Raw genomic sequence first — 15,338 nt, 5'->3', positions numbered from 1 at the left:
ACTCAACCCTGAAAGCACTTCGAAGCAGAGAAATTCACCCAGTGGTCACTTCAAATAGATATTTCTAAAGTTTAAAACACACTATAAACCTCCCTCAGGGTTAGCTCATTTTTCCATTCTTTTTTGCATGATATATACCTTGGTGTTTTGATGTTACTATCCCACAATGCACAACAGTATTAGAAACTCACAATTTTTGCCTCCAAGAACTATAATCCTCCTCCCCCAAAAATAAATAGGCCAAAGTCAAATAAGACTCTGAACCTGTTTTTTTTTTTTTTTAAAGCAACATTACAATATTGCTTTAAAAACTGCAATTCCCAGCTGCAAAGAGGGCTTCGGAAGGTCTCGCATGCAAACAAACATACACAAAAAGCCACTTACGGGAGCGGAACAGAGCGTGCCTAGATGGTCATCTCACATAAAATAGAGCGGTTAGTGCACCCAAGGCAGGACAAGAGAAATATTTCACTCATTTCGCCGCACTCCTGGATAAAGGTCCCTAAGCGAATGCCCCGTTGTGGAGGCCGTGTTGTGGGGGAAAGGGAGACGGTGGAGAATATGGTCTGTGATACTGCCACCCTCCCCGGAGATGAAGGAGAAGATGCTAAGATCTTGGGAGAGGCCGAAAGAGGATGGGGAGGAGAGTCGGAGGGGAGGTCTCTTCTCAGCAAAACAGCGCCCAGAGCGGTAACAGGCTGCAGCTGTGAGCAAAGCCGCGTCCTAGCAGCTCAAAAAAGAGAGGGAGCAGGGAAAACTTTCCCTAGCCTCCCTGCACCCTCTCCCTCCTCCTCGGAGAAAACGCCAGCAGAGCTGCTAAGGGTGCCGCGCCGGTGGCCCCGCCACCCGCCGGGTCGCAGCGCCCCGCGGACCGGGGGCCGGGAAGCCCAGGCCCGCAGCCGGAGGGAGGGAAGAGGTGGGAGAACGGGGCACATCAGCCCGGCCCGGGGGGAAGGGGGAGCAAGGAGAAGGGCAGGGGCGGAAGCGCCCCCCGCGAGCGCGGGCCCGCGCCCCACCGGCTACCTGGGCAGCCAGCTGCTGCTTCGCGCCTTCCGGCCGGGCCCTGCCGCGGGGAGCGCCGCGGGGATCTCGGAAGCTCGGCTGCCCGGAGAGTCGCCAGAGAACAGCGGTGCGGACGGCCGGCGAAGGGGTGGAGCGGAGTGAGGGGGGTGGGGTAAGAGGGCGCCAGGGGCCGGGCCGCCGGGTCACGTGGCCGGGCCGCCTCACGTGACGCCGACGCCACGCGCGCTGGGCGGACTCGGGGTTTATCCGCCCGCCCCGCGGTGGCTGCGAGTCAGTATTTTGGGGCTCTAGGCCAAGCGGCCCGGGGCTTCTCTGGAAGCCGATTGGCTGTCCTAGTCCTGCCCCCGAAGCTTTGCGGAGAGTCGTCGTGGAGCTTGGTGGCTGCCGAGACTCACAGGCTTTTGTCTCAGGGAGCCCGAGGGCTTGGCCGTGGGGGCGGCCGGCCAGCCACCCCGAGGGACCTAGGACGGAAAAGCGACGCGAAACTCCTTTCCCTGCCCCGCAGCGCGCCCTACTTCCTCTAGACACTACCCTGGTGGTGCTACCCGGGACAAAGGTCGTCGGCGGAGATACTCCTTATATTTCAGGGATGACCTCCCCGCCCCCGCGCCCTGACCGACCGGTCAAAGGACACCTGCGCAGGACCTGAGGGTGGGGAGAGAAGGTGGCAGCTGGACCACGATCAGAAGGAAAAGTGAGGCACGGGGCCCAGATGATGAAAGGAAGGCACAGATACCTCGGAAGCAGGCTGTCAGGATTGGAAAGGACCTAAGACAGCAAATGACACAACCCTTTTCTTATTATAAATGAGTAAACTGAGGCCGGGAGAGCTTCATGCTGCTCTAGCCTGTCATCTATGGAGACTACAATCTTCTTGGTTAGGTATTGCACGGCTCTTTGAAAACTCGAGTTCGCTCCACAGAATAAAGTCCAAACGTCTTGGCATAACTTTCTAAGCAATCTTGTTGAAACTTAAGCTTTCCCACTTGAGCTCTGTTGAATAAACAGAAAAACATTCTCTAAGTATCACCAAACAACTCCGTTAATCTACTAGAAGGCTGCTTTTCCACATCTTCCAGCACTTACTCAACAGTACTCTAGGCTCTGGCTCCGGAGATTTCCTGTTTTCCTTGACTACTCAGCTTTCTTTGGATAACTTTTTCCCTAAGTTGTTTTTCTTGCCTTTGCATTCGTTCATTCTTTTGCCTCTATCTGAAATGCCCTGAATCACTACCCTCTCCCCACTTACAGAAAACCAGAGTCAAACAGTACTTAAAGCATTAAAACTAGATTTTATTCAGAGACTATTGCAACAGTGCAAGTAAGCCTAGTTCTAGATTGAGGTCTCTTTTCTCCTATTGCAATAATAGTTCCTGAATAAAATCTGCTTTTACTGCTTTAAGTACTGTGGGGCTCTGGTTATCTTTAACCATACCCCCAAGGTACACATCAGTCTCCTAAGCTTATCTTTTAAAATCCTGGTCAAATACCACCCACTCTTGTCTTCCTTCTCTGCATCTTCCTCCCTGATTCAACAGCTCCAGCAATTGAAATTCATTCAGACAGTGTCTGATGTAACTTCTTTCCTAATTTCCTGGCAACTACAGATTCTGATAAACTAATCTCAGACTGCCCAGAAATGTACTGTACATTTCTTATAAGAGATAAATTGTCTATTGCTATCTTCTTCCCTAGATTGTAAAGTCTTTGAAATGAGACATCTGGGCTTACTACAGTGCCTTCAATATGCACTGAGTGAAGTGGCTCAACCAAGGTTGTAGCAGTTCATTGAATTTAGTAAAAATTCTTCGAGGCTACTCTGTTTAAAGGGGAAAAAAAAAAGTCAGTTTCTTTAGGCTACAATCTGATCAAAAGGGCTTCTGGAAAACATGTGTTTGAGAAAAGGGTTTCTGGAAAAAAAATGAGGTTTTGGGTTGAGTCCTCAAATATTTCCTGAGCACTCATTGCTTACTATGTGCCAGATGCCATACTTGGAACATCTTGGAGGATAAAAGGTTGGATAAGACATGGTTGCTGATCTCAAGGAATATGTAGTTTGTTTCACTATTCCAGCACAGGGTGAAAAGTATTATGATACAGGGTATCAAGTGAGCACAAAGGAAGGTTAGGAAAAAACTTCCTGGGAAAGTGAATTTGGAGAACAAGTAACATATGGAAGGAAGGGAAAGGCCTTTCAGAAGACAGAGCATACCTTCAAAGGTAGGGAGGCATGAAACAGCATTATTTATTTGGAAAACCATTTCCAAATAACCCTATATGGTTGGACTTGGTGACCTCTTTTTACCTCTGGGACAAAGGAAACCTAATTAGGTTAACAGTGAGGTACTTGCAAGACTGACACATATGTTGGTATATTAGTGTTATTCATTGGCTTGAGTAACCTTCCCTCAGACAAATCATAGGGTCTTCACCTAAAATTGGCCTGTGGACTAGTGCTAGATGATCTTTTAACTTTTTTTTTCTCCAGTTTCAAAAGCTCTCTATAATTGTTATCTAAAAACAGCAAAATGACTTGTTCCAAACAAGATTATTTTAGAGCACCCTAAACTTTTTCTACTGGGCAAAAAACCTCAATTTACAAGTGCTACTTTAAGGAAGAAACTGGGCTCTACCTCCAGGGTGGAGGGAGGACTCCTCTTCACGTTCATGCTAACAGATGACTATGCTGGTAAAAAGTATCTTCAAGAATGTGGGCCACAGGAGAACAATTCTAATCACTCTTGGGGGCTTCGGAATTTCATTTTAAAAGTAATCTCTCAGGAAATGGAAAATTAGGAGAACACTGTCTTTTGTTTGCTCCCTTTTCCTCCACTGTGCTCTTCTGTGAGTTTCAATTTGGCCAGGTATGGGTCAGCCAATTCAGTACCACTTCCTTCAGCTAGGCTAGCTAACGCCTGATAGAGTCCACCGCTTAACACAATTTTCTTTGCCAAGAAAAGGTCCAAAGGTCCCTTAGGCAGACATTTGTTTTTCATAGGCCACTGGAACGTTCTTGATACTGGACGAGCAAAATTAAAAGAGATTTCAGTTACTTCCTCAAAGACTTGAATGTTAGTTCTTCTGAGAGAATAAAAACAGATGGGAGCACCCAGATTGCATCCCCCTTTTCTTTTCTTGTAGCCGGTCAAGATGGAGAGAAATAACCCGGAGAACCACCAACTCATAGAATGGGAACATTTAGATCACTCTATAAGATTGTTTACCTGTTTATGTAATACTCAGACATCTATCTGTTCTGACAGCTGCAAAAACAATATAATCATTTTTGAGAATTGAGGATTGCATAAGTGTCTTAGGATTTTACAAATGTAATAAAATATAGAATCTACCTAAAGAGAGAGTCCACCTTGAGTTTAATTAGATAACCAAACAGGTAAATATGATCAGTCACAATGAGTTTTACAACCTCAATTATTATTGAGCCACCTACTTTGGAGATAATTTCTGTTCTTGTGGCTGGGATAAATAAACATGGCATAAACAAGGAGGAGGGAAGATTGAGAGAAGTGGCAATGGAGAATTGGAAAATAATTTTTGTTCTAATTCTTTTTTTCCATCACCCCAAGAACACATAAATAAGCAAACAAGTATCTTGGTGCTGACTAAAGTAAAGTAGTAAAGTACTCTGCTGATTGATTTCTTTCCCTGCATTCAGGCAGATGCTACGCTGAACAGATGGCATAAAGAGATAAACCCACTCTGCTCCCTAGACCAGCATGAGACCCTTCCAAGCACAGCACCTCTCGTGAGTGTCTATGTCGCTCCTCCATAAGATCACCTTCTGCATAAAATACACTTTTATTGTTAGCAATGGCAACACCACCAGGAGCAACATGGTTCGTTTAGGAAGCCACCAGCTTCTGGTAGGAATTATGAGGTCTTTCGTCTTCTAGGGAGCTAGAATTTTGGCTGCGATTGACTGTGAAGCAGGATTGGTCCTCTGGATGTTAGAATGTATCTCGGTGACTTCTTGGAATGACACCAGGGTGCTGAGGAGGATAGTAAGAATATTCTCATTGGTTTAGAATATTGAAGGTGATGTTACCTGGAACAAACAAAATGACACTATGAGGAAAGAGACAAATCCAGAATGGGGGACAAGAACACTCCTAGCCTTGGTCTCTTCAAAAAGTTAAGTCTCTGGGGGGAAAAGGGGAGAGAGACTGTTCCCAGTTTAAAAGATAGTAAAGAAAAATGACATTCAAATGTAATGCATGAACCTTGGGTGGAATCATAGTTGAAAATTTTTTTTAAAGCTATAGAAGATATTTGGTGGAGAATCATAGAAATTTAATATGGCTCAATATTAGATACTAAGTGATTTAAAAAATTTTTATGTTATTTTTTCAGATATGATCATAGTAGTATTGAGAATGTCCTTATTGTTAGGAGATACATACCAGAGTATTTAAGGACAGAGTGTTATGAGGTTTAGCAAAAACAAAACAAAACAAAAACAAACAAAAAAAAACAATACTATACATGTACTTATCCATGAAAAAAGAGAGCAAATATGACAAAATGTTGTATCTGGGAAATGTTTTTTGTACTCTATTTTATTTCTTTATTTTTATTTATTTTAGAGAGAAAGAGGGGAGAGCATGGCAGGGGAGGGGCAGAGGGAGAGAGAGAGAATCTTAAGCAGATTCCATGCTATGCATGCCCGATGCCCCTCACAGGGCTTGATCCCACAACCCTGAGATCATGACCTGAGTCAAAATCAAGAGTTGTATGCTCAACCAACTGAGCCACACAGATGTCCCTTTTGCACTCTCCTTTATTTATTTTTTATTTTTTTTTCAACTTTTTTTATTTATTTTTGGGACAGAGAGAGACAGAGCATGAACGGGGGAGGGGCAGAGAGAGAGGGAGACACAGAATCGGAAACAGGCTCCAGGCTCTGAGCCGTCAGCACAGAGCCCGACGCGGGGCTCGAACTCACGGACCGCGAGATCGTGACCTGGCTGAAGTCGGACGCTTAACCGACCAAGCCACCCAGGCGCCCCTTGCACTCTCTTTTAAATTTTGAAATTCTCATAGTAAAATGTTGGAGGGTGGGGTGAGATGTGACCTTTTTACTCCAAATTAAGAAAGCAGGACATTTCAGTAATTTATTTATTCAAAAAGATCTTTTGAATTTCCACTGTGTGCTAAACACTATATTAAGCTTGAATATATACTGGTGAAAAAAATAATAATAGTCTCAGGGTGCCTGGATGGCTCAGTCAGTTAAGCATCTGACTCTTTGTCTCAACTCAGGTCTTGATCTCAGGGTCATGAGTTCAAGCCTTGCACTGAGCTGCATGCTGGGAGTAGAGCATACTTTAAAAAAAAAAAAAAAAAAAAGGTAATGGTAATGGTCTCTTTCGTGGAGTCTATGCTACGCCAGTCTATGTCTCCTTTAAGACTGAAGGACTTACTCTCCCAGCTTCTGGGAAGGCTGTGCACTGACGAACCTCTTTCGTCATTTTCTTAACTAAAAAATGCTACCTTACCCAAGGTCATGCCCCTTTTAGGAGCAGCCTGCAGCAAATGACTGGTCAATGAGAGGTTGTGAAGACCAGACTCTCTCACCTCAACAAGGGAAAATTCTAAAGAATCATCCCAGCTTCCGAACTTCCCACAGGGTTGGCTGGGGCCTGGTTGTGATGTACTTACTGAAGCCCGTTTTCTCTTTCTGCCCAGTCTTGCTTCCGTCCCTTTCCTCCACAGGTTCTGAGAGCATCTACCATTGAAGAGGCATTAAACACCCAAGTGGAATGACTTAACCAGTTGGCACCAGCCAGCTTTTCTATTAGCCACCCCAGTACTGGCACAATAGATTCATGAATAGAGAAAACATGGTAATAAGGAGGAAGACTGTAACTGGGCCCACCAGTAGGATCTTCCACTCACCAAGGTTAATCCCGTAGCCAAATGATCAACCTGCCAGTAACAGGAACTATTGCTGAGACTCAATACTGCACTATCTCTTGAAGATAGCAAACAGCCACTTGGTGAAAAGGCGACCCTATTGGACTCCTTCCACCCTAGATGAGGTAGTCATTCATTTTAACATGAATAGACACATATTCTATGGGTTTGCCTTACCTGTCTGTTGAGTCTCAGCCAACGTGACTATCCAAGGGATTATACTCTATTTGATCCACCATTATGGCATCCCATATATCATTGCATCTGACCAAGGAACCCACTACATAGCAAAGGAAATGTAGCAGTGGGCATATGACCATGGAATCCATTGGACCTATCACATGGCAGAAATCTTGGCTGAAGTACCAACTTGGAGATGATACCCTGTGAGGATAAAGTGCTACCTTCTAGGATACAGTCATGCTCTAAATCAATCACCATTATTTGATGCTGTATCCCTCATAGGAGAATAACTGGGAGCGGAGTCAAAGGTATGGAAGCAGGAGTGTTCCTGTGTACCATCAATCCCAGTGACCCACTTGGGGAATTTGTGCTTTTCATCCTCACAAATATAACCACAGTTTTAAAGGTCTTAGTTCCCAAAGGCAAAACATTTCTACCAGGGAACACAACAAGAGTCTTCAATGAATTTTAAACTATACCACCACCCAGTACTCTGAGCCCTTCATGGCAAGGACCAGCAGGCAAGAAAAAGATCTTCATGGGGGTAATTGACTCTCATTATCAAGAGGCAGTAGAACTACTATTACACAGTGGAATCGGGTAGGCATATGTTTGGCATCCAGGTAATCAACTAGGACATCTTTTAGTACTTGTGCAATTTTGATGGCAAATGGACAGATGTAGCAGGTGCAGCCTGAGAAGGACATGATAAACAGTTAACTGGAACTCATCAGTCTTAAGAATCTGTCACTCCACTAGGTGAGTCACCTAGGCCTTCAGAGGTGCTAATCAAGAGTGAAGAGCATCCAGTATGAACCACAGAAGAGAGAAAGGGTGAGTATTGGTTGCAGCCTAATACCAGCTGCGACAGCAGAGCGTGTGGTTCCCCTTAGTAACCCTCCTTTTACAAGTTTCCCCCAGGGAACAAGCCTGCCAGAGCTCTGAAGAAGCTACTTCCAGAACTCATGTAAGGAAAGCAGATCTGCACAAGACATGGACCATTTGGGTGCTATACTGCCCAATCCAGACCAAAGCTGTCAGCCCTCTTAAGGAAGGGCTTCAGCTAAAGAGAATTGCTTTGCCCAAAGTCAGGCCCCTTTCTGGGAAGCCAGCATCCACTGCCTGATTGATGGCCCATCCTACTTTCTTTTGCTCAACAGGGGTTGAGTAGAGTACTCCCTAATAACTTCCCACGTGCTAATCTCCATCTCAGAATTGACTCATATGTGACACTCTCCCTCGTGTAGATGACAGTGTGGAGAGACAAATAGGTGACTACATTTGTTATTTGTACTCTGAAGGAAATAAACAAGATGCAGTGATAGCAAATAACAGGGAAGCTGTACCTGGAGAGGAGGTGGCATTTAAGCCAGGAGCTATACAATAGACTGAAGTCAGCCATGCGAGGAGCGGGTAGGAAAGTGCGTTTCAGAAAGAGAAACATCTGGGATGAAAGCTCTTCCCAAAGAGCTTGGCACATTGAAGTGCCACTTAGAGCTTTTCAGCCTCTTAAAGGATTTTATTTCAAATGCAATAGGAAGCCTTTAAAGGATTTTTTAGGAGATAATATAATGCTGTGGTTTACATTAAAAAAAAAAAAATCTCTCTGATACAGTGTAGAGAACAGGTTGGATGGGAGGAAACCATGATGGAGGTTATTGCAATGTCAAGAAAACATAACCCAAAGTTTGCCCTTTCCTTCCAAACCATGTTCCAGGGGCACAAGACCCTAGCATTTCCTGCCCATACAGCTCCAACCCACTTTCAGGACCTTCATGGGCCTCTTCCCTATGTCCAACCCCCAAAAACAGACTGCATACACTTAGGGCCATGGGGTGTTTGGGAAGTGGCTGTAGGGCTTGGAATTGGAGTGTCCACAAGTAAGTGTGTGAAGCCCCTTGCAGTGTGGGATGAAGCCAAGACTGGAAAACATGGAGGGTGAGCTGTGAGGCAGGACCAAGACTGTGATCTCTCTGTACTCTCTGAAGGATTCTAAGAGTCCTAAATTCAAGGCTTGGTCATCTAGTTCCTTAAAAAGGTATGTTTATCAAGATAGGAGGATAGAATATATTTCATTTAACAAGTTGTTAGCTTGTTTTTTAACTTAAAAATGTTTTAGACATATTGTATGGGGCCTTCATTCGTAACTTTCCCTAGTTTCTATGAATGTTTGGGATGAGCCTGAAAGTCGCACTACCTACAAAGAATGATATATAAACAAAGCTGGTTTCTTATTGCAAGCAGTAGATGCTGGAGGACAATGGAACAATATCCTCAAAATGGTGGAGGGAAATATCTGTTAATCTAAAATTCTCCATCCAGTTAAAGGAGCATTCAAAGAATCAATGATGAGCAAAGATATTAATAGAACATTGGTAACTCCAAGGAAACACTGACTATAGAAAATAGCCAACTTTTAGAAGTTAAAACAGGATGAAACTAGCGATCAAATTGAAAATGAGAGGCAAGATTCAGAGTTAAAACATTCTACAGTCCTTATGATGTTGAATATACACTGTGAAACACTTTTAAGCTAGAACTTTTAATATTTTTAAGGTAAACATCTTAAGCGAATATGCAAAACAGAAAGAAATTTAAAAAGTGAATAGTTAGGGGCGCCTGGTTGGCTCAGTCGGTTAAGCGTCCAACTTCAGCTCAGGTCATGATCTCGCGGTCCGTGAGTTCGAGCCCCACTTCAGGTTGTGTGCTGACAGCTCAGAGCCTGGAGCCTGTTTCAGATTCTGTGTCTCTCTCTCTGCCCCCCGCCCCTGCTCACACTCTGTCTGTCTGTCTGTCTGTCTCTCTCTCAAAAATAAACATTAAAAAAGTTTTTAAGTGAATAGTTAGGAAGGACAGAAAAAAGCAAAATAAGCCTAACTGGTAATACATATAAAATTGTCCTCATTTCAATATAGAAAATGAGGCACTAATTTATTCTTTGTAAATTTCTACTAACCCAAACCACTGACCATAAAATACCACCTCTGCCTCTATTTTTATTTATCTATGAATAAAACTGTATGAGAGCTGTTGTTCTTTATTCTTATGAAACTCCATGAAAGAGAGATGTTAAAACATTAGGGGAAATCTTATAAACTTGGGGCTTTCAAACCAATGAGTCAAGTATCAATAACTGTTTTCACAGACTCTACTATTTTCTGAGGACAATGTAAAATCAAAAAAGCACAGTCCTTGTCATCAAATAGCTTGCAATCTGATTAGGGAGAAACAAGCTATACAAACCCAACTGAAAATAAACTCTAGCACAGAAGACAGCAAATGGGAAGAGCCTTGGATTGTGTAAATGTTACAATTCAGTGCAGGTAGGATCCCTTCCAACCAGGATATCCTGGAAGGCTTTGACTGACCACATGAAATTTGATCTTGGCTTTAAGAGAGGTAGAATCTCAGGGGCGCCTGGGTGGCTCAGTTGGTTAAACGTCCGACTTCGGCTCAGGTCACGATCTCGCGGTCCGTGAGTTCGAGCCCTGCGTCGGGCTCTGTGCTGACAGCTCAGAGCCTGGAGCCTGCTTCAGATTCTGTGTTTCCCTCTCTCTCTGCCCCTCCCCTGCTCATTCTATGTCTCTCTCTCTCTCTGTCAAAAATAAACATTAAAATGAAAAAAAAAAAAGAATCTCATTAGAGAAAACTGAGAAGAGGTATTAATAAAAGCATTAAAGGAATGCCTGTCTGGCCCAGTTGGTATAGCATGTGACTTGATGTCAGGGTTGTGAGTTTGAGCCCCAGGTTGGGTGTAGAGATGACTTAAAAATAAAATCTTAGGGGCGCCTGGGTGGCTCAGTCAGTTAAGCGTCCGACTTTTGCTCAAGTCATGATCTCACGGTTCATGAGTTTGAGCCCCGCGTAGGGCTCTGTGCTGACGGCTCAGAGCCTGGAGCCTGCTTCAGATTCTGTGTCTGCCTCTCTCTCTGTTCCTCCCCCGCTTGCACTCTGTCTCTCTCTCTCTCAAAAGTAAATAAAGATTTAAAAAAATAATAAAAAAATAAAATCTTAAAAAAATAAATAAAAGCACTAAAATATCAAAAAGTGTTGGAGTCAAGAAAGAAGACATTTTTAAGAAAAAAAGGGTGAGCATAACGTGAAATACTGAGAGAAATCATTAAATCACAACACTAATATTATCACAAGGAAGAAAAATTTTAAATATTATTTCCATGATGGTACTAACTTGAACTTTTAATTTGGTTTCTTTCCTTTATATTCTGTTAAGTTTTTCAAAAAAAGTAGCAAATATAAATACAAAATATTGGTAATGACTTTCTGCATATTACATACATGAATAGCTTAGATTTTTACTATCTCTATACACAACTTTGTTTCCTAGACCTTCTCTAGTTTGTTTGTTTGGTTTGTTTTTGTTTTTGTTTTTTTCAACTTTTATTTATTTTTTTTGGGGACAGAGAGAGACAGAGCATGAACGGGGAGGGGCAGAGAGAGAGGGAGACACAGAATCGGAAACAGGCTTCAGGCTCCGAGCCATCAGCCCAGAGCCCGACGCGGGGCCCGAACTCACGGACCGCGAGATAGTGACCTGGCTGCAGTCGGACGCTTAACCGACTGCGCCACCCAGGTGCCCCGAGTTTGTTTGGTTTGTTTTTTAAGCCAGATCTTGTATACTGCAGAAGGAATCTCCATATCAGTGCTGTGTTTGAAGCTCAGAATTTTAGGCTTTTGGTTTTTATTTAGAGTCATGATATTGATAACACCTAACATTTATTAAGTAGGTATCGTGTTAAGTGCCCTACATGCTATTTTAGTTAATGCTAGCTGCCTAACAGATAAGCCCCAGAATCTCAGTGGCTTAACAAAATAGAAGTTTATTTCTCACTCACAGAAAATCCAGAAGGACAGTTCTTAACAGGCACAAAGCTGTCCTCCAAGACATGATTCAGGGACCAAGTTTCCTTCTGTTTTGTGGTCCCACTATCTTTAACACATGGCTTCCATGAGAAACCTGCAGAAGGGGAAAGAATAAGGAAGATCACAACGGGAGATTTTTGTGAGCTGAGCCTACAAATAGGTTTATGAATATCTTCTTCTCACATTTCATTCATTGGCTAAAATTCAGTCAAATGGCCACAGATAACTACAAGTGAAGAGGGGAAATGTGGTTTAGCTGTTTGCTCTGGAAGAAAAAGAAATGGTTTGGTGAACAGTGTTCCAGTCTCTGCCACACATACATTCTTTTTTCCATTTAATCCTAACAACCCCATGAGATATGTACTGTAACTTGTAACACTTTACAGATGAGGAAACTGAAACTTTTTATAGGTTAAGTAGCTTACCTAATACCTCACAGTTAAAAAATGGCAGAATCAAACTCAAACCTAGGCAATCTAAATAAAAAAACCATATTCCTTATCAACTTCACTGCAATATGACTGAAATGCTTGTTACTGAAAAAGAATATCTTTCTTCTAGTTATAAGAGAGGTATGACAATTTTAGAACTTTAAGTAATCCTAAGCCATCATTGTAGTGATGACAAAATTGAGACCTAGAGGGAAAATGTCCTATGGGAGGTCAGATCATTGCTGCTCAGGTACATCCACTGTAAAGAACATTTTTTTTTTAATTAAAAAAATGTTGTATTTATTTTTGAGACAGAGACAGAGCATGAGCAGGGGAGGGGCAGAGAGAGAGGGAGACACAGAATCCGAAGCAGGCTCCAGGCTCCGAGCTGTCAGCACAGAGCCTGACGCGGGGTGTGAGATCACGACCTGAGCCGAAGTCGGACGCTTAACCGACTGAGCCATCCAGGTGCCCCAAAAACATTTTTTTTAATGTTTATTTATTTTTGAGAGAGAGCGGGAGAGGGGCAGAGAGAAGGAGGACAGAAGATCCCAAGGGTGCTCTGCCCTGACAGCAGCAAGCCAAGCCTGATGCAGGGTTTGAACCTAAAAACCGTGAGATCATGACCTGAGCCGAATGAGCCGAAGCTGGACATTCAACCGACTGAGCCACCCACGTGCCCCTAAAACATTTTAATATGAACATATAGTCTTGACAAACTAATAACATGTCATCCTTTCTAAAATTAACTTCCTGAAGTGCGTGGTTTAAGGTAGTTAAATTCAAGCGTTAAGATTTGTTTCCCAGAAGTTCGTCTCCACTCCCTCCTCTCTCCACCTTTGATGTTTTTGGCCCTGAAGAGGGAGCACAACACAGAGTAAGCCTGCCACCGTGTGGCCTGGGCCCAAACCTGGAGTCTGTTAAATGTCTTCTTCCCTTTCACTTTGTTTGCTTCTAGTTTATTTACTCACCAACCTAGATTTGATCCTGCCCGATAGGAAATTCATACCTACCTCAAATTATATAGGATTTTTTATTTCAAGATACATTTCTTCATCCAATTCTAAAATTATTGCAGTATTTCCAAACCTGCTACAGGGAGGGCCAACTTTTAAAATGTGGCCCAGCCACATTCACAAGAGGGTCACTTCAGTGCTTCACAAACGAGGAAACAAACTCAGCAATTAGTGGGATTTAGCTCAGTGCACTCAGAAGTTAATCAGTGAGCCAGCCATCTCAGGCATATTAGAAGGCAGATTTCCCAATCATGCAAACGCCATATATAATGCCTGTTCAAATATGAATATAACAGCCATATGAAGGAGGGTCAGAATTTATATAAGGTTCAACATTTCCTAGAGTTTTAACGATACGTAAGCTTAACATGCCAGGCAGATATTTCCCAGCCCTCTTCCTGCATTTGGCAAAACAGGAATAACCTCTAAAATTGTTTAAAAGGCAATAGGTCCAGGGGCGCCTGAGTGGCTCAGTCGGTTGAGCATCTGACTTCGGCTCAGATCATGATCTCACAGTTCTTGAGTTCGGGCCCACATCAGGCTCTGTGCTGACAGCTCAGAGCCTGGAGCCTGCTTCAGATTCTGTGTCTCCCTCTCTCTCTGCCCCTCCCCTACTTATGCTCTGTCTCTCGCATTGTCTCAAAAATAAATAAACATTAAAAAAAAAATTTTTTTAAAGGCAATAGATCCAGCAGGTGACTAAATGGAAATCTGGTATTTCTGCTTCTTCTAACACTTGTTACAAATGATTGGGGACAGGCCATATGCTGATGCAGTTCTAAAATGTCTCTCCTTTTCTTTGGTTCCACTATTCTTTTCCTACCACTGCAAACTGAAATACCCATTTCACATATAACTGGGAAAAGCAATTAAAAGGAAGAAAAGTTTTTTTTAACGTTTGAGAGTACATTAGAAAACCCTTAGTATCCTTTTCTCTTTCTTTCCCCCACCCCCCACCTTTTTTGGATGGAAGGTTTGCGAGGATAAGCTCACACATTGGTGTGTAAATGTATTATTCCCACCTAATGGGTTAACTGAGATGGGAACGTTAACTTAATCCTGTGACTGTGCCAGTATCTCTCTGGGGAAAAAAAGAGATGCCAATGGAAATCCAAGCTCCTTTACACTCCAGGTTTCTCCTCACCTCCTCACTTCCCCCAGCCTCCACATCTTTCCCAAGCATGGGTCTATACCAAGCTCAAGAACACCATTTGGGCTGTATTTTTTAGAGGACAACAGTATACAAATAATCCTAGATTGTGTAAATACCCATTCTTTGAAGGGGTTCTCTGCCTTCCCTCTAGAGTAGCCATTAATCCCCTTATCACTACCTGTGCAGCTAGGTAAAATCGACCCAGGGGAGGCTGTACCACTCCCTATTCTAGAAAGTTCTCCCACAAATGGTCTAAATCAGCTTAGACATTGGGGCATATATTCTGGTTCTTGTCCATTTTCCTCTTTGGTCTAAATGCTCCGGATCAGCGCTTCCTTATAACTGAAGTGATAAATGTGGGCTTAGGAACGAGGCCACTTAACTTTGCTCAAAGAGCTCACTATGTGGTCTAATTTAATCTAGCTCAGCAGGATTCTATAGTGGGATTTGAAGCTTCAGAGAAATTAAATGTGTTATTTAGTCCACCATTATCTATGTTCCCTATTCATGCTCCTGTGCGTGAAAAATGAATGTATAGTTTACATAAGAAAATTTTCACATTTAAAAAAAAGCATTCTTTTTCTCTGAATCTCTTTGAGGTATGTGCTGGATATTGCCAAATACTATCAGTCAAATTACAATTCATAAAGAATACTGTCCCACTTACGTTGTAAAATATTCCAAAGATTTAATGCCCAAAGTTTAGAATCTAAATAG

General features: G+C 43.0%; 1 protein-coding gene across 9 annotated transcripts in view; it reads right to left on the bottom strand.

Moving 5' to 3' along the window:
• The window catches only part of RCBTB1 (RCC1 and BTB domain containing protein 1), a 99,168-nt gene that overhangs the window by 52,423 nt on the left and 31,407 nt on the right, over positions 1 to 15,338 (bottom strand). For 4 of the 9 annotated variants that reach the window (XM_045475563.1, XM_045475544.1, XM_045475557.1 and 1 more), the window contains one exon: positions 11,994 to 12,115. The gene's annotated coding sequence lies outside the window, so the exon portion shown is untranslated. Of the gene's footprint in view, positions 1 to 384; positions 700 to 1,023; positions 1,167 to 11,993; positions 12,116 to 15,338 lie in introns of those variants that run through there. The other 5 variants (XM_045475514.1, XM_045475582.1, XM_045475522.1 and 2 more) reach the window with 4 other exon arrangements.

The sequence above is a fragment of the Leopardus geoffroyi genome, chromosome A1, assembly GCF_018350155.1.
Source record: "Leopardus geoffroyi isolate Oge1 chromosome A1, O.geoffroyi_Oge1_pat1.0, whole genome shotgun sequence".
NCBI lineage: Eukaryota > Metazoa > Chordata > Mammalia > Carnivora > Felidae > Leopardus > Leopardus geoffroyi.
This window is presented reverse-complemented; position numbering and strand designations above follow the sequence as displayed.